Raw genomic sequence first — 27,176 nt, forward strand, 5'->3', positions numbered from 1 at the left:
GGTGATTTAGGGATTTCGCAACTATCCCGACACTTTCTAGGGCTTCTCCTATCATCATGGCCTGCGTGGCCTCTTCAGTGGTCATCTCTCCAATATCCATGGCTTCCTCTGGCGCGGCCATACTGATGTTCCACAATTCTCTCAATGGTTCAGGTAAGTGCTCAAATAATGCCTTCGACTTCAAAAGATCAAACAGATCAGGGTTCCTTAATCTCTGGGCACGCAATGGCTCAATTCTCAAATGGCCAAGTGTTGTTTCCTGGGCAGCCCTTTGCAAGTTATAGTGCCTTTTTGAATTCGAAGTCGACTGTTCCCCCCAAATCTGGTAAATTAATGCTCCCTTTGGCGGCAGATTTTCCCAAATCTAACCCATAAAGTTTTCCTTAAATGCCTGCCGCCCGCTCCATTTGGTCTCAAACCAAGAATCACATTATTAATAGTGACTATAACGGTCACTTTCCAGCCAACCCACATGGCAGTGCAGCTACCCTTCGTTGTCGCGAACCCGGTGACACTTCGCTCCTACGCATGGTCCTGTCATCGCGCAACCCTCGGGCAGAGTATTTTATAGTCTCGCACCCCCTTTCAGGTACCTGGAGCACTAAGACTATGCTTTCTACGGCTAGTCAGATGGCTGGGACACCTTTATATAGCTTCAATTGACTACCGTTTACTTTTTCTGGGAAGAGTTCGCCATTTAACTTCACCAACTACACCGTGCCACCATCTGTGATCTCCTTAATAACATACGGTCCCATCCAATGCATTTGGAGCTTCCCCAGGAATTTATCAAACTTACTATCATATAACAATACCAAATCATTCACCTTAAAGGTGTGCAACTTGATATGTTGATCATGCCAAGCCTTTTCACACTGCTTTTGTACCTGCTGATGGAATCCAGCCAAAAATCATTCTTCTTCAAGCTACTCCAACTATGCGAGCCTCTCCTCCAGGGCTCCGTGGTCCGTCATACCTGTAAGTGTTTCTATGCACATACTAACTAGGCATGATATACTCCATAGGCATTATGGCCTCTACTCCATAGACAAGCCTAAAATGCATCTCTCCCATCAGTTATTGCATGTCATCCTATAAGCCCATAATAATGTGGGTACACGCAGATCCCAATCACTTTGTTGTGCGTTGCATAATTTCATCAACGTAGTCTCTAATACTTTGTTAAATGCTACTATGGTCCCATTAGCCTATGGGTGATATGGTGTGCTTTTCTGATGATACACTTGAAATTATTCCGTCAGCGTGCTGATCGTTTTATTCAGGATATGTGTGCCGCATTCGCTCATTAAGATCTTCGGACAACCGAATCACATCAATATGTGTTCAAACAAAAACTTCGCAGCTATCGCGGCCATGCAATCCTTTACCCTCTACGCTTCTGCCCAACGAGTCTGGTACTCTGTTGGGTGATAATATATCTCGCACCTCTCTTTCCTTGAGGTTTGATAGGTCCTACAAAGTCAATCGCCCACTTTTTGAAGGGCTGCAATGTCATTTGTGGATTCAAAGGCATCTCGTCCCTTCACGATGGCTTACCCGTTCTTTGGCATACATCACATGCCTTGCAATGTGCTTTTGAATCTTAATGAAGGGCTGGCCACCACCACCCTATGCGGAGAATCTTTTGCGTAGTTACTCTCCTTGCATAATGACCTCCTGCGGGGCCCCCATGAGCATCTGCGAGGATGCTACTTCGTTCAAACTCTAGTACATACCTTCGCAGTATCTCATCATTCCCCATCTTGTATAGATGCCTTGCAATGACAGAAAAATTTGTCGTGTGCACCACTACTTCCTTCTTTTGCTGGACAGCTGACGCAGTTCCAATTGTTAGAAAGTGAATTATATCTTAAAGTGTCCATCTGCGAAAAGCTTTGTGTCAGGCAGTCCTTCTTCCAAACTAGTAGGTTCCTCCCCTGTCTCAATGCGTGACAAGTGATTAGGTCCCACATTCAGTCTTCTAGGCTTCACAATAACTTCAAAATCATATTCTTGGAACAATCAAAACCACCTACATATGTGTCCCCCCAACATAGGCTTATTGACCAAATATTTTAGCACGGCATGATCTGTATACATCTTGAAGTGTCCCCACAAAAGGTAGTGCCGATACTTCTAGAGCACATATACCATAGCCAGTCCCTCGCGTTCAGTGGTGGAGTAGTTCTTCTCTACTTTAGATAACCTGTGACTTGCAAACGCGATAGGGTGATCCAAGCCCTCACCGCCATCATGTGAGAGTATTGCCCCCAACGCTATACGCGAAGTGTCAACATGAACATGAAATTATTTCTTCCAGTTCGGGAAGACAAGAATCGGCACAGTAACCATCTTCCCCTTCAAGATATCTAGGATTTTCTTACAGTCATCATCCCAGTAGAATGTGACATCCTTCTTCAACAACTTTTCCATCGGCGTGGTGATTTGTGCGTAACTCTTGTTAAACTTTCTGTAGTACCCCGAATGTCCCAAGGTAGCGCTCAGCTGTTTCACACTGTGTGATGCTTCCAAATTCAGAATTATCGTGATTTTCGCGGGGTCTACCATCAACCCTTGTTTACAAACCACATGCCCCAACAGGTTTCCAAAAGGAACGAGGAACGTACACTTCTTCAGGTTGAGCGCGACTTGGTATCTTCAGCATGTAACCAGCATCAAGCACAGGTTCGCTACATGGCACCTAACCAACCCAAATACAGTCCACTCATCAAAATAGACCTCCAAGAATTTATGAATATATTCTCTGAATGCTGCAACAACTACGCACGAAAAGATGGTCGATGCATTCTTCAATCCAAACGACATGACAGTGTATTGAAAGCAACCCCATTCTGTCGCGAAGTTTTTCTTGCTCCTATCCTCTGACGTGATCCTAATCTGGTGGTAGCCTGAGAACCCATCAGTGAAAGAATATGCTTCCTAACCACCTACATTGTCCAACATCTCATCTGTGAACGGAGTTGGGAATGGATCATGTACACATGCGTCGTTCAACTTTTTGAGGTACACACATATTCTTATTTCGTCCTTATGCATCTTCTCTTGTACCAACATCGGACCTACCCAATCAGATTCCTCCACACACTCAATGATGTCTGCCGTGAGCATCTTGTCTAGTTCTATGCAAACCTTCTCCTTGTATTTCAGATTTAAGCGATATGGTCTCTGCTTGACTAGCTTCGCGTCGGGTTTTAACGTGATCCTCATTAGCCCTGAGTCTCTGATTATTCCCTTTAGGTCCATAAACGTGGTCACGAATAAGTCCTAATATTCGCAGAGTAGTTTAGTGACCTTGTCCACTACCGCATCATCCCAGTAGTCCCCAATCTTCACGAATTTAGGCTTCGCCTCCGTACCAATATTCACCTGTTTAGTCTTCACTGGTGCGGTTATGTTAGGATTCTCAATTTGTAGTCCTTGGACCTCGTGCTGGCCTTCTGCTTCAGGATTATTAGTTTTTCATGGATCTTCACCCTCAGTAGTTACATTATAACACTCCAACGCACAACTTAACTAAGTAGCCCATTCAGGCTTAATCGACTCTACCAGCTCCTGTGGTATCCTAAATATGGTTGTTTTTACTTCTTGTAGTGCTTCATCAATACTATCCCAATCATCCTCAAAATTTAAGGTCATTACAAACCCATCGCGGAGAACATCCCATTCACTTGTCTTGTGGTGAAGCTCTGCTTATATATACCAGTTCATTGGTATAACATCCCGAGTGTGACAGAACAGGTGCACCCACTCAAGTTGCAGCTTTTCCCCACAGGCCTGCATCCACTTGGACAGATGCATGCGTGGATCATCCTTCCCATTGTATTTTTCGGTCAATCGCACTCTAAGCTTCCCAAATCATGTGCACATCATCCTCCTACACTCACGCCAATCATCAAAGCTCCCTTTGTGCATACCCCACCACCTCGCGGGTGTAGCGTGCAGTACCCAATTCAAGGCTAGGAAACGTTGCTTTTTTGGCACCTCCCTTTCAAACTTATCTAAGAGAGAATCTACCTCACTTAACCCATCATAAGTAGGCATATCTCTCACTTCTGTTGATACATAGCGTAGTGATTTTGTCATCATATTACAATTCAGTGTGGTTACTTCGTGTAATCGATTCTACCATCTCTCTATCTCCTCATCCGAATCTGAAGTACAAGAGCTCTCGCGCTCCCATGGGATCTGTCCATCCATGGTGGTATTTACCCAATCTTGCTCTCGTGTGGTTATTTTTTAGATGCAGTCCAAGTCATCATCGCTTTCATAGTCACGCACCGGCCCTGTATAGCGTGATCCTTTAGCAGGGTCCAAGGGCATAACTATGTGCAAATACTTCTTCTCATAAATCATCTTGTGCTTCTTCATATTAATCACCTCGTTCATGTCAGTGGCCCAATCAATTCCTAAGAGCGCGGGGTAGGGATTGTTGTCATCCACAATATCTATCACTTCAAAGTATGCTAGCACACTTGCTCCTTCAATATCCACAGTAATTCCCTACACTCTCCCCATGGGTATTATCTTCTACTGGTTTGCCATTCGTAGCTGAATAGGAGACCATTGTAGCATAGGTCTCCCCATGCGCTCCCATGTCTACTTTGGTAGAACATTCGCATCCGATCTTAAATCCAGAATTACTTTGTCCATCTCATATTCTCCAATTTGCGCGGTTAACCTCATTTCCCTCCCCGTCCTCATCTAATGCTTTCCAATATTCTAGACTATGCGCAGTTCTCCTGGCGTGGTCCTAACACATCTGTTAATGAGTTCCTGCAATCCTTTTATAGCCTTATTGTCGCGTAGTAACTTCTTGCATGTTTCCAGGAACTTCGTCAGCATATATGGGTCCATCTCTGGCCCTGGTCTATTTTTGCTTCCTGAAGTGGAGGTATCAGCGAAGCTCTTCTTAGCTTCCATAAAGGTTTCCCGAGTGCACTCCAAATCAAACTCCGCTTCTTTCGTCGGAGCTTTGTGAACCCAAGTATTATATTTGGGTTGTTTTCCTTTGTCATCTCCCATCGTAATTCCACTTTGGAGCACAATGTTCACATTTATATCTTCCTCGCGTGGCTCATATCTCATCATTTGCAGGTTCTGAGTCGAGGAAGGTGGTAGTGCTCCCTTGTTGTGTATCCTAGCTATTAGCGTAGGAAAATATTCCATCTCATGACCAAACAAGGTACAATACAGACACAATGGACACATTGGGTTCATAAAATCGTGGGAATAATGTCCTGGCCCTCCGCAATTGTAGCATATCAGCTATCTGTGACCTCTTCCAGGTCTTCGTCCACCTCGTCCTCGTCAGCGCCCATGAAATCTTGTTTGCACCACTCCTGCATTCTGGACTAGGGGCTGTGTTTTAGCCTGAACTCTGTAGGTGGGAGTTCTATCCATCATTAACTCATAGCTTCTACAAAGTGCGCTCATCGTGCCCCATCGACCTACAAAAATTACAAAACAACTATTGCAAATTTTGTGTGTACTTCTATAACAAATGGCAATTATCCGTGGCATGCTTTCCACCTATTTGACAAATTGCGCACCACAAAGCAGGTGACGCACTAGGTCCTTCTTTTGCTTTCGGTCTCAATGGCATCGGTCCTCCTCCCATGAAGTAGTTTTCGAACACCGGGCAGTGGTCCATATCACGACCTTGACCCTTTCATTTTACGCACCACACTTCTTCGCGCACTTCTGGTCGCACTGTCCTGTCATGTTTCAAACTCTACATTTCAAGGCATAAGTTTTTGAACTACGCGTGGATCTGCTAAACTCCCAAGTTAGAGTCCTAAATTAGGGTCACGATCTCTAAGGCCTCTGCCTGAGTTGTTAACTACTACTGCGACAACGTGCTCCTCAAATTTGGCATTAAAGATGCTACAAACCATTCGTGGTGCTGCCCATCCGTCATATTCATATTATCTTCGCGAATTGTACACTTCAGCCTATGATCCAGCTCCCAAGGAGTCTCGCCTGGTAGCATTGTGATCTCTTTGAATCCAATGATCGATTGTGCTTTAGACTTCAGCCTATTAAATTCCTTATTTAGCACAATTTGGATATCCACAATTCCCGCATTTGGATTATCATTAGAGTGCTTAATATACCAAGTCAGCATGCTGTCATGTAGGGTGCTAACTAGTGTTTCTTTATTTATATTGTCATCTGTAACTCCCTGCGCTTCCCATACGGCTCTTACCATGAACCAAAATTGGACCGGACCTTCATTTCCCAATCCCTTGAACACATGAAACTTTATTGCACTTGCCATATTGAAACATGGTGGTGGCAGAGGTGGTACGGGTGAAGATGGAGGTGATGGTGGTTAGGTTGGTGGTGGTGTGGGTGGGGGGGTATGCATGGAATTCTCTTTCTTATCAAATGGATCGCACTTCGTGGAGAGACCTTCGTGAGCTCTTCCTCGTCCCCTCGCGGAGGTGAAATCAAAGGGCTATTCTCTAGTCCCTTACTTCCTTCCTTCCTATAGGTTTTTCGGCTTCACGTAGCTCCAAACATCAAGGTAATTGCATAACCCTCTTTTCACACAATAACATTTTAATCCAAGTATTCATAGACTTTACGTACTTACCTCGCGGTCCTTTGAGAAAGCATCACTCTACCTCGCTATAGCTGACTGAAGTGTCTACCGCGAACTTAGTAATGGGTCCTCCTATAATCTGATCGAACTAGTCATCAACAACGCGCGTGATCTTATCCTCTGATGCTTCCAATCTGTGCACCAACGATGGGGTCCACACAATAGGACTGTCGAGCTTCCACCTTCCTTGGTTATCTGCTAGTTTCGTGATCCACTCGTATAGCTTACTAGGGAAAGATGTGAAGAATATTTTGTGGATCTCTATGTACATGTAAGAGTCTAACCACTCTTCCTTTGTCAGTCATAGATTCCTGTTTTCCTGTGCCACGAACTCGTGAATTCTCCTGTTGAACCAACTTTCAATTTCCTTTTTAGTTAGATTCCAATGATATGACATCAGACATCTCTATGTAGATTCTAGTCCCGGCAATGGAACCATTTGTTGGCTTGATGGGACCTGACCTAGGTTTGGAGTTAATTAGCCAAACAAATCCCTACACTACTGGCCCTTTCGGAAACAGCCGACAATGCTCAGACTAAGGTCTCACCCAAAGTGTTAAACACACACATGGAAGAAAGAGTATGAAAGATAAAACATAAGAGTACATTTTTTATTAACAAATGATATACATTTATAGTACATGGTGTGACCATTGGGTTCCACATCCCAAAGTCTCTTGGACTTCCTAAGTCTATTCCGCTTCCACACTAACCCATAGAGGATTAGGTGTCCAACATTCCCCCCCTTAAGCTAAAGGGTTATGTATGAGTCCAAGAAGAGAGGTGCAATACAAAATGTGCAAAAATGCATGACAGCACTAGGTTGAATATGATCTATCAAATGTTGGTATAAAGGGCGGTGGTTTAAGGATGACACCAACACTAGAATGCTTAGTGCAATTCCTAGAACTCTTCCAAAACTGGCAAGAAGCTGAAGTCTTCTGCTAGAGGAAGTGCTCATATTGTTTTGAAGAGGGAAACTTTCAACCGTGAAAGGGAGGTCTCACCCCGCATAAAAGGGATAACCTCAACCTGAAATGGGAGGTCTCAACCTGTGATGGTTTAAGGATGACCAACAACTCTGGAACGCTTAATGAAATTCCTGGAACTCTTCCAAAACTGGCAAGAAGCTGAAGTCTTCTGCTAGAGGAAGTGTCCCCAATTCTATTCCTGGAACTCTTTCGAAACTGGCAAGAAGCTAAAGTCTTCTGCTAGAGGAAGTGTCCCAAATTACCAATTGAAGGCATGCTCAAGGGCATCTTTGTCTTTGGCTACAACTCTGAAACTGGTGTGACAGGTTTGTGGCTCAAGCTCGCTTGATGTGGCTTTGAAGCTTGTAGATGACCATCATTTCCCCCCTTGTCAGATACAAGGTGATATGATGGGGAAAACTCAACTACAAGATTGTTCAATACTCTAGAACGAGTTCACACATATGACTGGAATATCTTCTTCGCTGTTGATGCCCATTGCCAAGAAGTGATCCATCCAAGATGAATCTTTGTTCTTGCAGGAGGTTTGTTTCTGAAGCATCTGTTTGAAGAATGACTAGTTTTATGACAGTGCTTACATGGATGAAGATCAAAACATTGATCTTTCAAATGGCCAACTTGGTCACAGTGTTGTAATTTCACAATCTGTTGCTGTGGAAGAGGGGCAGAATCTGAAACAGCTGAAGGTGAACTGTCATGAGGAGCAGGTGAAGATGAACCGTCCTGAAGAAATCCAGCACTTTGAAATTGGATTGGTTTGGAGTAGTCTGGAATATGAAAGGACATGTCCTTCTCATATCCAAGACCAGTTTTGTGCTTGTTGTGGACAAGCTCTTCCCAAGGTCTGATGATTGGCTTGGGAAGTGTAGGTTGAACTTCTACATCTGCATGTAACTTTTCTCTTGAATCAACCTCAACTTCATATTCTTGTTGCTGATGGGAGTCTATCTCAATCTTGAAGAGAGGATTGTTCTGAATAGAAAACAATTCAGAATGATGTCTTTTCTATTGTAGCTCATCTTGCTGAAGCTGAGACTCTAGCTGCAAAAATTCAATGTTTTCTTGTACATTTTTCAAACAAGTTTGAATGTCTGCGACAATGGCTTTGTCAATCATAATTGTATTGTCCATAGTAGAATGTATTAGAGTATTCAATAATTCTAATATAGTGCCGATTCTATCCATTTCACAATAATATCACTGCAAAAATTGATTGGCGTACAACTTTGTCTTCAAAAAATATTCAAGTATGTAGGCTCTCAATATACCTCCATATACAATGCAATTTCATACCATATGGCATATGCCCATAAAAGGGGAAAATCCCACTTACCATATTACGTACTACTTTCATGGCATGCCATACATATCTTTCATGTCATACCATACATACCTATACCTATGATATGTTAACCACATATAACTCATGGCCTTCACATTATATGCCATATAAAGGACCAACGTGCTCACGTTTTATGGTCTTCAAAACATATCACTCAACATATGAGCCAAGGTTTTTTTTTGTGTTACATTTATACATGTAGTATATAAATGTGAAATTAAAGAACTGTCACTGACATAACATAGTTGAATCTCCCAAATATTGCGTGGCACTTTAGGATTCTGGACTATATCGCAGTATCACCATTTAGCACAGTATCACCATTATTACTTTGAAATGGTGACTGCAAATTTATACTCCAATGCCGAGGAAACAGAAAAAGAATGAGCAAGATGAAATATGAAGAAAATGTTCCCTTTACATGTGTTTTACAGATTGAGATCCAAAGAAGGCTTCCTTTCCTTCTTGCTTGATCCAGTAGGCTTCTCCTCAGTGAATATAAAAGGCTTTACATGCATTTTATAGATTGAGATCCAAAGAAGGCTTCCTTTTCTTCTTGCTTGATTCAGTAGGCTTCGAATCCTTTTGCGCCATCCAAAAGTGATTGAAAATTTGTGGGCATCCTTCCTAAATCATCAAAACCAGTCGAAATGGTATCTGGGTTAACTGCACTCTATGATATAGTTGAGGAATGAAGGCTTTCATTGATTATGTTCATGTCACTCCTTCATCTATGACTCCAATACACTTGCTCAAGATTAACTCCCTCAAAGACTTGGAGCTTTTCCAAACTAACTCCAATGTTGTGCTGGAAATTACACAACCATCAAATTTGATTGTTTGTAGTCTGTCACAGTTTTGGAAGCTCTTACAAGAGCATCAGAAATTGGTATGCAATAGGAAAGAGTAAGTTGACGCAAGTCTGAGGAACGACTTGCAATGGAAATTATTCCTATGCAGCTAACATTCTGACACTTTGAAACATCAAGTCTCTTAATTCTATGGACCTGGTAGCTTAAATTTGCATGGTAGTACTCTAATTTGGCTAGTCAAGTTCTACTGGCATGTTCTGTTACCTATTCAATGGCATTCGATTAAAATCATTGCAATCTGATATGAAAAGAAGCTCTGAAATCTAGTTCCCCTGGTTTGTTGGCATTCAAATCCACCTTCCACTCAATTTCAATGAACGGCAATAGGAGAGAAAATTGGCAATGCACTGATATTATGCTGAGCATGCAGAGATAACTATTTAAAGTTAGCTGGCATTAGGGACGTTGCACTTCTTTGATGTGATTTGAACTGCAATCGCTACATAGCGCCCTCTTGGTTACTATTGACATGAAATCATCGACCACTAAACTTCATGGGAGAGCCACCTCGTATACAAACAAGTTCAACACACTATAGTAAGTGAGCATTAGGAAACCTAGTTGAAGCATATGTGTGCTCAAAATATTTCATCACCTTTTTCATAGCAGGCATGAGCTTTGCAGAAGAAACTTGGATTCAATACACACCACAGTCTTAACACAATTTTACTTGAACCAACGTTTTGACCAGCATTACATAACGCAATGCAAAATACCAAAACGAGCACAACACAACACTGACAGAGAGGAGGAAGATTCCATTGCTAACAGTAACGCTGATTATCAATGACATTAATCAATGGTGACCTTCTCGGAGGCTCCTCCAGGCAATGGTAAGGCCGGAGAGAAAATCTTCAAAACTAAATGCACGCAATGCCATACAATTGACAAGGGTAAAGGAATCGATATCATGTCAGATTGAATGCATTATTCTGGGTAAAGAACATGGAAACTGGTGGGGAGAGCGCAGAAAGCACCATGAGATTTTTTTATGCAGGTGGAGTAGCGATAGGAGCGGCGTAGTAGAGAATAATAGAGAATAATGCGTTCAGACCAGAGGAAGCATCAGAGCTACCAGGCTCGCCAATCCGCCTAGGATTCAAAATACCATAGGTAGAATAAGGAGTTACAAAGTAGAGGGAAGCCAAAAATGGCGCTGGAGAAATGATAGAGGTTGCAGCTAGAATTTAGCTGAGAAAATATTCATGAAATGCAGAACTGATGGCAGAAATGACCTACACAGAAAGGCCATAAAACAAATGGCTCAAAGTAATTATGGAGGGCAGGAATACGCCTGCTCTAATACCATGTTAAACACACACATGGTAGAAAGAGTATGAAAGATAAAACATAAGAGTACATTTTTTATTAACAAATGATATACATTTATAGTACATGGTGTGACCGTTGGGTTCCACATCCCAAAGTCTCTTGGACTTCCTTAGTCTATTCCGATTCCACACTAACCCATAGAGGATTAGGTGTCCAACCCGAAGCAATATGGGGGGGTGCTGGAACCAAGTTTCCGCACCCTTGAGATGTCTGAGGTGTCGATTTAGTCCAACTGTGCCTACCTTCATGCAGGTCACTTTGCGCATTGTCTTGACCTGCGATACCTTCACAATCTGTTATAATCACCTTCGCGCAACACTAACCAGGGACTGAGGTGCTTTCACACTGCTATGGCAACAATATATGTTATTTCCCCAAGTTATACCATGTATCTTACTTATCTGCTTGCAATTGTTAGTTAACTTCGTGTAAACAGATACTTTATCTCACATTTACTTAATCAACACAATCATATAAGTGTGTGCACCATATAAACAATAGAAATGAAATTTAAACCCAATATATTCAATGCACAAAATAGGAAATAATTACACATAATTGATATGAAAACTCTTTATTAAGTCTTCCACGGTTACAGACTCAACTCACCTTGCACACTCAGCTGCAGAGCCTTCTCTTACTCTACGACCCAAAGACTAGACTTTACACTTAGATCTTCCACTATGCTTCTATACCATCATCATTACATCCATGAATTACAACTTAGAGCCTCCCTCTATTTATACAATCCCATGGTCAGTGGACCATGGGTAGATCTCTAAAGTCGACATTAAATTACAAAACCGAGGGTGAACAACCCTATGACTCATTTACAACTTCGCGCTCTGTGCCCACAAAATGCAAAGTCTTTACATTGGATTTACATATTTTGACCAAAATTTGGGCTTTAAGCCCCAAAAATTTCCTTGGGGGATCCCACGCCCAACACAGTACTATGGAAGAGAAGCTCATATCATCGGAAGGATGGAGAAAGTTAAAGAAAGGATCAAGGAAAGAGGGAGTAATATATCTCCATTATGAAAGAGATGGTGTCCCTCTCAAAGGGATCCTATTAGAAGTCCTTGCAGATATGAACATAGTAAGAAGATGCATCATGACATCCTGGAAGTAAGAGATCATATGAAATCATGAAGAACATAGCTCTTGGGAATCTTGTTGTACATTGCAGGAGAGGAAGAGTTCATCCAAGTCGAAGGAAATATTTTCTAGATGGGGACATACTAGATCATGAAGGATCTCTAATAGAGATTTCAGTGGAGGATCTCTGAGTCCAGAAAGGCAGCAAATGTTTCCGCAGAAATTCCAACCCTTGGATCTCATGAGATGTTGGTTCAATGACATGAAGAATGAAGTAGATCAAGGGATTGAAGAACCGTTCAATCAAGGAAGCTATTGAAACATAGCTAAATAAAAATAAGGTATGTATGATTATAATTGTATTTGTATTTGATATTGTGATGTCATGTTCTGTGGTTGTAGATAAAATGGTTCAAGAATGATGAAGAAGAAAAATATCTCCCCCTCTGAAAGGATGCAAAAAGTCAGACTAGATGAAATCAACATAATATGTCCTCATAATGTAGTATGAGGTAGTTGATGACCATTGAAGAACTATGAGAGTTCCTGGGAATAAAATACATGAGGATGAAAGAGATCGCGAAACATGAAACCATGACAAAGGTAGTCAACATCAAGAGGACTAGGAAGAATTGACCAAGAAACCTCCCAGAATGATGAGTAGACTTTGATGCAATTATGAAAAGATGAGGACCCTTGACAATAGATATCATTGGGAGATGTGTCAATGTAAATGGAAGATGATTGATTCCTACAGGAAGATTTCAATGAAATAAGGCCATCACCAAAAGGTAATATGTGATTTCTTTTTGGTGTCCGACCTCTTGGAAAAGTTTCGGTATCTGTGCAGGATCATGGAAAGGGGAGTTGTGAAGGATGTCACAACTATGTGATCCAGAGAAATCACTACTAAAGAAAAGTGGAGAAAGATGAGAATATGAAGGAAGCCCCAGATGTAAGGCCAAGGAGGACACTTTCTGAGAAAGAAGGAATGACATGATGGAGGAAATTGATGGATGGATGAACCCTACACGTGAAGAAATTGATTAAATTGAGATCGTGGATCATCAACCAACTATAAGACCCTATAAAGTACTGATGATAGAGTCCCCGTGTAAGAGGGAGCTCTGGGAGGTTCCTATGAGTAAAGGAACTCGAGTAAGTTTCTGAGTGAAGACAAACTTGGAACTCGTCCCTGGTTAAGAGGGAGAGTTAGACACACCATTCTTGTCTTCAATTTAGAAGAAAGAATGGAGGATTTTGTAATAATATGGCATCCGACACTCTTTGAGGATGTGGTATGGCATCCAAGACAAGAGTGGGAAAGAGGACCAATATTCTTGAGGGCTAGGAACCCAAGATGAGAGTAGCCCTAGTAGGTCATACTCGGAGAACACCACGATGGGTATGACCCTAAGAGATAAAATTATGATGCATTTCTATCAGTCATTGGTATCGCCAACATTGTGTAATCTGATCTAAGTGAGATATAGAGTTGTTACTCATCGCCTTCTTAAATGGAAACAATTTTGGTTGAAATAATGCTATAACAGATGGATTGCATATCTGATTATTCTTATGAGAAATTATTCAGATTGAGAATGACCAAGTACCATTATTAATATATCCCTAGTTAAGAGGGAGTGTTGAAGAAAGTGTAACTAGGTTCAGTCTTCATAATGAAATGATCTTTGTATTTGATGTAATAAATTGAAATAAATTATTTTTGTAATCTTGCTACATGGGTTTCATGAACAAGAAGTGTCTCTAGGTAAAATACTTCTTCTTGATGTATTTGGGATTTATTTCTATGTCAAAGAATCATGTCATGAGTCCATATAAATTTATACAAGTCTTCAACAAGTGTAGCAGCCATCTAAGACGAAGATCAATGCTTAAAATCAAGCCTTCGAAGTCTGCAAGAAAATCAAGAAAGAAATGATCATGTAGGCTCAAAATAAATAAATTAAATACAAAAATAAATCATGTCGGCTTGGAACAATAGTCACAACGGTTCGTGGTTCACATCAGCTCAAATATATGATGGAAACTACTATAAATACCCTATTGGGGTATCTACAAATGGTGAAGACAGAACTCGCATAAAGGAAGAGCCGCAGTCAAGGCATGAAGTCACAGTAAGGAGCAATAGTGAGCCGTAGTCAGTAAAGGGAGGAGTCATAATGAGCCGCAGTGAGCTACAATCATAAAGAGGGAAGTCACAGTCACAAAGATAGGAGCCATAGTAGGGTTTGACTGCACCTCGTTTGAGTTTAACTTGCAGCCACAACCTGATGGAGGAGTGGATGGTGTCATCGCAGTGAGTTGGAGTCTTGGAATCCTCACATAATGAATGGAAAAGAATGGTTGTATTCTGGCATGTCACTATCTCTTTCTCAGCATTCTCTCCAAGTATACTGCAGTCTCGGCATACCAGTCATGGAGAAGATCTAGATGATATCATTACAGCAGTCTCAATGATAAGTACAATGGCTCAAGCACTTGTGGTTAAGTAGAAGCACAGTAACATGAAAGATCAATGAGAACTATAACTTGATGTCTCTCGATGGGTATCATGATCCTAGAGACAATCCCAGCATAAGAAGGAATGTTATTGCAATCTCAGTGGAATTATCTCTCAACAATCCCTGTACATATATGATGAAAAGGAGCCCAGACGCACATCCTCGACATGCTCACAATTGATGTGATGATAATCTTAGTTAAAGTAGAGTAATGGAGATCAAACTTTCAGGTATATCTCGTGGATACGATAAAGAAGCAACAGTAATGATCTCAGTGATGATGTAATAGATTCAATGGTGTATCAATGAGGATAATCTCAGCAACAATAGAAAGGAGGATTGATATCTTGGTCTTGGAGAGGCACAATGTGTCAAGGGTCATGGTCTTGGTATTCATCAATGGAATCTCTATAATAATAATTTACGCATGGGTTTTCCTCTCCAAGAGGGAGAGGTTTTGGCCTTGGCAGAAAGCCAAAACATTTGTGTTCTTGTCTCTTTTGTTTTGATAGCAGTTTGATGAAGTTAACATATATATGCTAATAATGAAGTAAACATCAAGTTAAAAAAAAATTGTTTAAATAATTCTCAAATTGTTATCATGTATCGAAGAACCATTATAATTATGCATGCCCTAGATTCTTCAACATTCCCTTCCTCTTTCCTTCAATATCTCTTTGGCCCCCCACTCCCTCTCTCTCCCCCACTTCTCTCCCTTCCCCACTCTATGCCTCACCCCCTACTTCCCTCCCCCTCCTCTCTCTCTCTCTCTCTCTCTCTCTCTCGATATATATATATATATATATATATATATATATATATATATATATATATATATATATATATATATATATATATATATATATATATATATATATATATATATATATCTTATTCCTTCTCTATCTCTCTCTCTCTCTCGAACTCCAGCTCCATCTCTATCTCTGTATGTATATATATATATATATATATATATATATATATATATATATATCTTATTCCTTCTCTATCTCTCTCTCTCTCTCGAACTCCAGCTCCATCTCTATCTCTGTATGTCTCTCTTTCTCTTTCTCTCCCCCTCATACTCTCTCTATATCTTCCCTTTTCTCCCCCACATTCATCTTTACCCATATATCCGTCCTTCTCTCCCTATCTCTCTATCCTTTTCTCCCCCACCCCCCCCCCCCCTCCAACTATCTTTCTCTATCTCCATATGTGTGTGTATTTGTAAACACACACACACACCTTTTTTTCTCTCTCTCTCTCCCCCCCCCGCTCTCTCTATCCCCTCTAGCTCTATCTCTATCTCCATTTTTTTACATTATACATGAAAACATCATATCTATATGTATGTAATTCCCTGTAAATTTTGTTTCATCCAAAGAACTTGGGTACAACATTTTGTTGCTTCTATGTATTCAAATTCAGTTGTAGAAAGAGAAATTGGTGATTTCTTTCTGCTTGACCAAGATACAAGGAAAAATCCCAAGAAAAATACACTCCCATTATTGTTTTTTGTATCGTCAATGCCACCTGCCCAATTAACATCTATGTATTCTTCTAATGTGAAATGTGTACTGTTGGGATACCAAACACCAAAATTTAGTGTGCCCTTTAAGTATCAAAATATCCTTTTTATCACTTGCATATGTGATTCCTTTGGTATTGATTGAAATCTTGCAACAATTCCAACTTCATGCATAATGTTTGCTCTCAAACTTGTTAAGTATAGTAGACTCCCAATCATAGATTTGTAAAGTGTTGAATTGACCTCAAGAGATTCATCATCCTTGCTTAACTTTCATTTGATAATCATAGGGGTACTAGCTGGTGCACATTCTTCCATTCAAAAATTCTTGAACATCTCATTGAGGTATTTGGTTTGGGAAGTGAATATAGCTTTGTTTCTTTGAGAAACCTGTAGTCCAAGGAAGAATGATAATTCTCCAACCATTGACATTTCAAATTCTTTGACATTTCTTGGGAAAATTCATGACTCATATCATCATTATTACTTCCAAAGGTGAGATCATCCACATATACAAGTGTAATCGGTAAGTTGTCATTTTCCATCTTGATGTATAGATTATTGTTAGCAACCCCTCTTCTGAAACCTTGTTGTTGAAGATAATGGTCCAGCATGGCATACCAAGCTCTTGGAGTGAGCTTTAACCCATAAAGAGATTTGTACACATAGTATTTGTTTTCAAACAAGTCAAAACCTTCTTTAATTCTTTAAGTGGTATCCACCTTGTGTCTAGAGTCTTTCACCAGAAAAATTTCACCATGTGACTAAGGGTCATCCATTATCACATTAACTAGATTGTACATGTACATCGAAACATATATGTCCACAACATATGTTGTTTTGGAAACATGTGTTATTTTGGTAGCATGTGTTCCTCTGTCATGGTTGTGATTGAAAAATATGAGAATTAAAAGAGTTATGATGTCTTTCACTACTGCTAGAAATTCCTTCGCCTTTAGGGGATTCCTTGCCAACCATGATGATACCACATGTACAATGTTCCTCCTTGATTTCCTCATTGTCACCATTGTTTCAATTAATTCCGACCAATAGAACATCTCGAATACAATAAGTTGTGCATTCCTTCTTCTTCATTTTTACCTAGTTCTTCAATCATTCTTTATGCATAATAAGTTCCCACTCCTTTGATCCTTTGATGAGGTGGACAATGATTCTTTCAGAGAAGCAAAAGCTAGCTCTTGTGTGTTGCATTGATACAGTGCATTGGTTGTAACATTCCATTCACAAAGATCTATGTCTTGGGCATATAAATCCATATTTGGCTCTTCCTATTATCTTCTCCATACTTTGTGAAATTTCCTTTATGCCTAGTAGGAAAATTTTCTTAGGTGACCATATCATGCTACTTTCGCAATTGTATATGTCCAAAGTAGTAACATTTATAGTATTCTATATTGTACCTGAATAATAAGTGAATTAATTATTTTCCATTGTAGCCATTAGGGCCTCTAATTTTATTCCTTACAAACTTATTTCTAGAAGTTTGATAAGGTCGTTTATTGCTTACACACACTTTTGGCATAAGCTCTACATTCCCTTGCTTTATGTCCAAAGTTTGTACATGAAAAAAATGACCAGGAAATATAGTTTGATACATGGTTGAGTAGGATTCCCTTTATGTAGTTCTTCTGAAGTTGTTCTACTTTAGATAGGATTCAATTCTTTATTGACCTTTGTCTCTTATTACACTACTTCATGAGTTATGCATGGAGCCCTTGAGAGCATCAATATAGCTTCTTGGTGAAGTAGCTCTTCCAACCTCATCTTGAAATTTTCTTCCCTTACATCTATTGTAGTTGGGACTTTGAACAATATCAACATGACCTTCAAGCTTTTCTGGTGACTTAAGGCTTGCATATTCTTTGTATGAAATATCAATAAAATAACCAAGACTTTTTTTTTTGTATAGAGATGTTTGTTGCTAAGAATATCATCCAAAATTTGAGAACTTTTCAAGTTCTTGTTGAGCTTGTCTACCTCATTCCTTAATGAGACAATCTCTACTTCAAGTTTCTCACAATTTTCTTCTTTTTTTGTCATCTAGCTTTTCATCACTTCTTTTGTTCTCTTTGCTTATTCTAGCTAGATTTTCACGGAGATGACTTCTTCAACTTTTTTCTCTTGTTCTTTCTATTTTTGATCAACTTCTACTTGTATTTTGTCAAATTCAAAAAAAAATCACCTTTGTCAATTCAATTTTTTTTGGGTAACTTTTTGGGTTTTATTGTTCATGTTAACTATGCAATGGTGGTGGTTGTAATCATAATAAAAAGTATGGATGTTCATGATTGGAATTTTCAATCCAAATTTATTTAGTAATGTGAGAATGTATGTTAGTATTTTTAAATCTTTTTTATTTTATATTTAATTTTTATGATGGTTAATTAAGTATTTTGATGAATAATTTTAGTGCTAATTTCTATCTTTATATAAGTTTGGTGGCTAGGTCAACATTGGATATATAAAGTGACATTAACTAAAATTTCAATGATAAGTTGAGAACATAAAAAGAGAACATAATAAGGAAAAGTAAATTTTAATGTTTAACAAAACCTCGATCTGCTACTACTCATTTCATAAAAAATTGCTTAGTTACAAGTTAGGTGTGCTTTTTGTAATAACTTAACAAGTTTCGACCATATTGTACATGTGCCTCTCAAATATTGATTGAGATTTGAATCAAAATGACTTATGTACCTCATGATTGGATGATTTAATTCCTGTTATTTTGCATAATAATCATACACTTTGAAGTAACTTATTACAATATCCATGTCATAACGAACTTTGCAATGCTATGCATCACCCATGCTTTGCTAAATAGTTCATGTTCCTCTTACGATACTTACAACCAAATGAAATAATTGTAGTATCATTCACCAATGATCCTCACTATTAGCTTATACATTGCAAACTAGAAAGATGCCTCACAAAATGGATGTGTCCTTCCACCCACCACTACAACATAGCAAATTCCAAAAAGATATCATATGGTGATGCATTTTCCTTCTTAATTAACTGCGAATAATAATAAGGCCTTGAAGTCGCAAAAAGGAATTTTTAGGACCAAGACATTTCTAAGACACTAATTACATGGAAGGTTAATTAAGTTACAAGACAATGTGACAAAGGTCCTTGAAAATGAAAATTTGGAAGCTTGATAATCCTAATAGGCATTTTAATATTTATAATGAATGCAATTATAAATGTCAAACCCCTAGAGACTTTGCAGAACCAAGCTTCCAAAGCTCGTGACCCTTCGACATAACTTGGGCCAACATACTCCATGCACCCTCAATGCCAAAACTTGTATGATTCATGTGTCATCTTTCCCGTTTTCTTATGCATTGGCCTACTCGCTTATGTGTCAATTCGTCTCGCTCAAGCGTTACCTCTTATTTTCTCTGTTGGGTGCATGCCCAATTGCCACACCTGAAACCAAACTCAACGCTTAACTTAGTCCACATCATGCATGCTCTTCATGCACCCACCATGCACTCAAGTCATTGAGCTCATCATGTCATCATGGTGCACTCCACCCATGGAAACCCAATCTGTCTCATAGGTTATATTTAGCCTCATGGACGTTAAAATAATTTATTTTTTTCTCAATTATGGACAATATGTATGTGTGCACCACCATCTTAAAAATTTTAAATTTACATAAAAGCTCATTTAATAAAAAATAAATAAAAATAAAAAACTTTTTGTGTCATTATCATAAAGTCATAAATTTTCTTCAATCATATTAGAGATTAAATGACATTTTTAAATGAAAAATATTAATTTTGTTTAAGAATACAAGATAAATTGATTAAAAATGTGTTTTTTATCAACAAGATTTATATTAAGCTTTGTCAATTGTGTTTATCTTGGATGATTGGGAGGAATACTTGTTATCCTCTCCACCTAGGTTTAATTTGTATACAGTTTTTGGGTGTTTTTTAAGAATGTTATTGCTTTTTTTTCCACATTTGTTGGTGCCGCTATTCGATATTTGTGATATGTTTATTTTGGGTAAATTGATTAGAGTTGGAAAGTACCAATAATCGCACTCCTTCCAATGTTCAAGGGTATGAGTCTTTCAAACACTTTTTACTTCAAAGAAGTTAGCTTCTAAATATTTGATGGTGGGATGGGATATTTTTAAACATATTTTCACTCAAGAAGTTATCTTATTAGTGTTTGAAAATATGACAAGATGTATCAATACATTTTTTAGTTTAAAAAATTATCTCATAAATACTTCAAAATTAAGTCATCTCATCTTTCTGAAGAAGATGAACCATGTTGATCTCATATTTATTTAGAAATAATTGAAGTTGCATAAGTATGTAAAAAAAAAAAAAAAAACTCAACACCGAGGAAATAAATAAAATTTAGTATTTTGTTAATAGTAGATATAATTAAACTAGTATAGATCCATATGAACCATCGTTCTAGTAAACACTAAGAGGGATCAAACGTTTTGAGGTGCAAACCTTTTTTAGAGTGAAAAACTTGAAGAAAGTTTGTATTTTCAAATGCATCAATGGATTCAATTCCTTGAAAATCCCCTTGGCCACTTGGATTGTGTAGACTACTTAGCTTAAACATGCAATTATACAAATATTTTCTCAATAAAAGGGACCAAAATGGAGAATATTGAGACTACTTTAATTTTTTTAAACATAAAACTTTATGTTTTTCAACTGTTTCATATTATAGGTACATAGTTTTTTGTTTAAACAATATATGGTTGGTATTGAAATGTTTTACTTAACATGAGCATTGAAATATTTTATTTATGACCCGCAATTAATTTTATTATCATTAGTAATATTGTTTAAATGCCACATGTTAGTTATATATTAAGAACTGAATGAATTATGTAACTCACACATAGATACATGATCAAGCTCTGTAACAGTTGCTACCCTAGAAGTTGATCTTCTCAAGGCTTATGATTTCCTCGTATGTAGATATGCTCTCTTCCAATGTTCTTGTGTTGTTCCATTTTCATGGCCTTGCTGAGTACATCTAGAGGTATGGTGACCTTGGGGAGTGAGGCCTTAGGCCCCTCCAACTATTCTTCAGGCATGATCCCACCAACAGGTCATGATACCGGAAAATCTAAGAATTTTGACGCTATTAAGCCACATCTAGCATAAAACCCCAACCATGAGTCAGAAACGGCCCCTCCACGGAAGAGCATGGGCACATGGATTGTTAAATCAACAAAAACCATGTGAATTCGTAACCCCTAGCTAGGCTAAACATTAGTATTCAATTCATGTAGGATCATGCATTGATTTGCAAGTTCATTGGGATATGGCTAATGGAAAAACAACTCCTCCGCTAGATCATGATGAGATGGAAGCCAAAAGCCCACTATGAGGTAAAATTGGGTTTAAAAGGGTTTTTCATTGTCATCTTCTCTCAAATAGAAGACTTGAAGGTTGTGTTGGATGGGGGTCCTTACTTTTTCAACTCAATTGAGATTTACATGTGTTATTGGCTGGAATGCTTCAACCATGATAAATAACATTTTTCTTGGGACCCAGTTTCGATACACATGTATTATATTTCCCCCAAATATTGGGATCTAGAGACACTGGAGGAGATTGGAAACAAGTTGGGTGAATTGTGTGCCTATTAGAACAAAAAAAGCACAACCTGCACTCCTCATATGCTTGTATATGTATATACATGAATATCTTTGGCTCCCTATCTAAAGAAATAGCTCTAGAAAATGAAGACGGAGATTGGTTTCAAACCCTTGACAATGAGCATGTTCACTTCAAGTGTATAAGAGGTCACATGCATGCAAAATTATTTTTTGATTTCCCTATAAATGAGCCCAAAAAGGACACAAGGGAGACAGAGGCCAAGGATGGAGATGGTTTTACGAAAATTCCCACCAAGAGGCACCATAACAAGAAAAACAACACCTCCAACACACCCAAGAGATAGGAAACAAGTAATATCTTTGAAGCGTTGGCAGATCTTCTAGAAGGATCAAGCGTTCTAGAGAAAGTAAATATCTGGGAAATACCTATAGAAGGAATGGGAAAGAAACATGTGGAGTAACACAAGAACAATAATGATGAATCTACTCTAGGGAAGAGCTCTGAGATCCAAGATTCAATGTAGACAGAGGATGTAATCATGACAAAGGAGGATGAGTTTATGGACATAGAAGGGTTATATCTAATGGCAATCGAGGATACCTTCCATTGTATTGTTTTTGAAGCAGTCCCTCAATAGTAGATTAATTTTCTAGGGGTTGTGCTCCAAAAATCCAAAGCCTCACATCAGCTAGGAGTTAAAAGTATCATCTCTAAAGAAAGCAAAAATAACAATAAAGAGATCAAGAAAGGGGGTAGGAAATCAGCTCTCCAAATAATTAACACATTGAGAAGGAAGTTGGTCAACTTGGGCTAATACAAGTAAATATCAGAGATATATACCTCTCAAAACATTGTTTCCTCATGAAGGTAATGTCATGGATAAAAAGGGGTTTGAATAGCCCCTCTAAACAACATATTCTTCATTGGAAGATTGTATATGTTGAAGGAGCATCCGGTGGCCTTGGTATAACTTAGGAACCAACTCAGATTAGGATTTCATGCCTATTACATGATACCTCTTTTTTCTCTATTTTATTTCACCTACTAGGCACTGATCTAGATTGATTCCTCACCATTTTTTATGGTCCCCATCCTCCATCTCAGAAGTAGGAAATGCTCAGGCCTATCCATTCTCTTCCAATGAGAACTGAAAGCATAAATGGATAATATGAGATGACTTTATCATGTTCACAACCCTAAGTGAAAATAATGGGGGATGACGAAACCTATAGTCTGAATAAGAGGACATTTGAAGCTTCAATGATGATAATGACATGGTGGATATGAAAAACCATAAATAGGCTCTTCACTTGGAACAAAAGTAGGGGTGGGAAAGCGTATATCTCTTCTAGATTAGAAAATTTTCTCATCTAAGAAAATCTCCTCACATGCAGAGATGAACTAATAACATATATTATCCATTAGGCAGCTTAGATCATTGACCAATATGTCCCTCATGGAGGAACATAGGAAAACCCTTAAAATGATTATTTAGGTTTGTATAATTCTAGCTTACAGATTCAATCCTGATCAAAAAAATCTAGGAATGGTGGCAAAGCATGAGCCCGATGGAGAGAACAAGAATGTTTCTCTTCCAACAGAATTTCAAGAAACTAAAGCTTCTCCTCAAAAAATGGAATACAAAGGAATTTGGAAATATCTTCCAAGAGAAAAAAAAACCCTGAAAAGGAAATGACATTGCTTCAATAGGAGATTATCAGCAACGGAAAAACAAAGGAAGTAAAGGACAAAGAAATTTCCCTCACAAGAAGGTTAGAGGAAAGATACAAGCAAGAAGAGATATATTAGAAACAAAAGTCCATTGCTCCACCATCTGACAAAGATCCCAGCACATAATCAAATCTCTAAGAAATGGAAATGGAAAACATGTAGAGAAGCAGGAATACATTAAAGAAGTACTTGAATTCAACAAGGATTTTCTCCTAATCCTCTACCTCAATGTTGTGAAGCCACTAAGAAAATCACAGCTAACATTGCCAAGCTAGTTACATGCCCACAAAATATCCCTCATTAGGCCTATCGATGCAACATAAGTTAATGATGTTATTCATTAAATGATGGATGGGAAAGCCCCTGGACTAGATGGATTCATCGTCATATTCTTTAAGCAATGTTAGCACTTACTCCACAGTGAGATCATGGATATCATCGAAGAGACAATCAATGTATTCTCCCTGCATTCAGTGCCACCTTCCTAGCGCTAGTGCCGAAGGAGGATAATGTGCTTCTACAAGTAAATTCCAAACTATTTCTCTTTGTAATTTTATTTATAAAATCATCATCAAAATGATAAACATTCACCTTAAGACCATCCTGCCCATCTTCATCTCTCATGAGAAAACTATATATGTGGAAGGCAGGAAAATTGTTGATGGGATTATTTTGGCCCATGAAACCATTCTCTCCCTTGAAACCATAAAGAAACCTTGCATCATATCTAAGTTGGATCTCTCCAAATCCTTTGACAAATTAAATTGGGCCTATATGGAGAGCGTACTCCTAGCCTTCATCTTTAGTGTTGAATGGACCCAGTGGGTCATGTCTCTAGTCTCGTCATATTTCTTTTCAATCTTTGTCAATGGCTCCCCATTTGACACCTTCAAGTCTTCTCAGGGAATTCAATAGGGAAACCCCCTCTCACCCTTCCTCTTTATCCTTATGGTTGAACTGCTGGGAATAACCATTAAAGCAACCTTGTAGAAGGGCATCCTGAAAGAACTAGTTCTCCATGATGATACACCTCTAACTCATCAACAATTTGTGTATGTACCCTTCTCTTGAACCACCCATTAGTTAAGGAAGCCAAAATTGTCAAAGAAATCCTTGATCTCTTCTCGTAAGCCTCATGAACTATCATTAATATGGAAAAGTCAAATATTTTATTCTTCAGTAATCCTCTCATCACTCAAATAATAATTAGAATTCTTATCTTTTCAACTACCTCCTCCCCTCAAAAAATTTATGTGCACCTTTTATTGACACAACCATCAAGCATTCCTCCTGTTGGGAACTCCTTGACAAGCTCAACAACAAGATATAAAGTTGGAATTTCTACTCCTTGAACATAGAAAGTCATCTTGTTCTCCTCAAAAATGTGCTCTAATCCATGCCAACATATCTCTTCTTAGTCATGGTTTCACCTGAATGGGTCTTGAAAAGAATAAAAAATATTGAAAAAACTTCCTTCTCGGGAGGAAATCATCTCAAGAAAAAATTCCTGCTTCTCAAATGAGACAACCTATGTCTGTCAAGATTAGAAAGAGGCCTTGGCTTGTGGGATCCAAAAATTTCCAACAGGGTATTGGGTGCCAAAATATGGTGGAGGTGGGTCAAATACACATCAAAGCCCTAGGCACACTTATGGCACCTTAAAAATGCTAATGATATGGAAAAGAAGGAAATTATTTGATTTTCTTTGATGTCTCAAGGATCTTTAATCTGGAACCTGGAAAGAAGAAATAGACACATTCAGTCCAAACACATAATTTATGAGAAATATGCAATGGAAAGTCTATGATATTTTGGGAGGATTCATGGCAACAAATTCCTAGCCTTGTTAGTAATTTTTAGCTTCCTTTAAGCCATACAATGCTCAATAATTAGGGAAAATTTAAGTTTATCATTATTGGCTTGAGGATGAAAAAATAGTAATATGGAAATGGAAGAATCTAATGCTATGCTAAGGAGATGGATGTGTGGATGACTCATAAAAATTTTGGCGTGAAATAAACAACATAATTATTAGGAATAAAGTTGCAATGGGGTAACAAAAATGTAGGATATTTTACAGTGAAAGATGCATACCACCTAACTCAACAAGCACCACAAGACAACTTGATCCCTATTGGAAGGATTTACGAACAACTAGATTATGGCTAAAGGTATCCACTTTCATATGGCTTCTATCAAAGTATAGAATTCTCACCTGGGAGAACTTGAATATAAGAGGTTTTGAATGTCCCTTTTTGTGTTACATTTGCAATAATAAACAAAAAACCACTGACCATTTGCTTGACACATGTGAGATAGTGAATGATCTTTGCGACAAAATTGCAATAAGTTTCTTAAGAACTGAGAGAGTTTGAGGAGATGTGGTCCAAACTCTAAATACCAAGCTAAAAAACCATTCCAGAGCCAGTTTATGAATTGTCTCTAGGAATTATGTCCAAGCCTTATGGTTTTGGAAATATGGAAGGAATGTAATCAATGCATTTTCAAATATAAACATAAAACTCTAGAAAGCATTTGGCTGATTTTCCACAATCACATTGAGGAAACTCTATTTCTCTCCTGTTGGGATGATAAGGATTTCCAAGTCCTTCCACAGGAAAAAACTACCTTGGCATGGTGGGAATTCAACCAACTTACTACACCATCGAAACTTTAGATTACAAGTTCAATGGATGCAAGATCAAATGTTTGGGTACCCCCACCAGCGCATCATTACAATTTAAACTTCAATGGTGCCTCAAAGGGCAACCCAAGAGAAGCAAGAATAAGAAGGGCCATAAGAAAATGTAGATGTGTTGATCATAATCATTTATACAGGCTACATAGGACATGGATGAAATAATGTTGCAGAGTTGGAAGCCTTAACCCAAGGGCTTATTATCGCTCAAATAAAAGGCCTCCATCCTCTCATCATTGAAGGTCACTCAAAACTAATTGTAAAAGCAGTGAAGAAGCTCCAAGTGAGATCTCCTCCTGCCAAGTTCTCCTTTGGCTAGTGTCTAAGTAAAAATATGCAACAATAATACCAAATCCTTTCTCATCAAGAGGAAATCATGTTCTCTCATGTAAGGCACAAGGCTAACTCCCTATAAAACTTTATATCCAACAAGGGGTATCATATCGGGCCCCATGTGCTGATCTAAACATGAATTACTTTTAAGTGATGATGTGGGCCTCCCAATTTCAAGTATTGTCAATAGATATCTCAAAATCTCGAAACAGAATCCCCATGTGGCTAATGAAGGTCCTGTCAGCCTTCATGATAGTTAATCTATCAACTTTTAAAGTTGGATATTGGTGATGCCTTCTGCCTACCATCTCCAAAATATTTGTCCTCCGCATTAGATGACATTGTTGGATGATGAGTGAAGGGCATTTAATGAAGGATCAACATGTGAAATCTAGCACAACAAAATAGGTATTTCCCTCCTTCACCATTTGCATTCTTGTGCACATAGAGAAGGTTGAGGAAGTTGACAT

This window comes from Pinus tabuliformis, chromosome 3_1, assembly GCF_031772625.1.
Source record: "Pinus tabuliformis cultivar Carrire ecotype Pingquan chromosome 3_1, CPIR1, whole genome shotgun sequence".
Lineage (NCBI taxonomy): Eukaryota > Viridiplantae > Streptophyta > Pinopsida > Pinales > Pinaceae > Pinus > Pinus tabuliformis.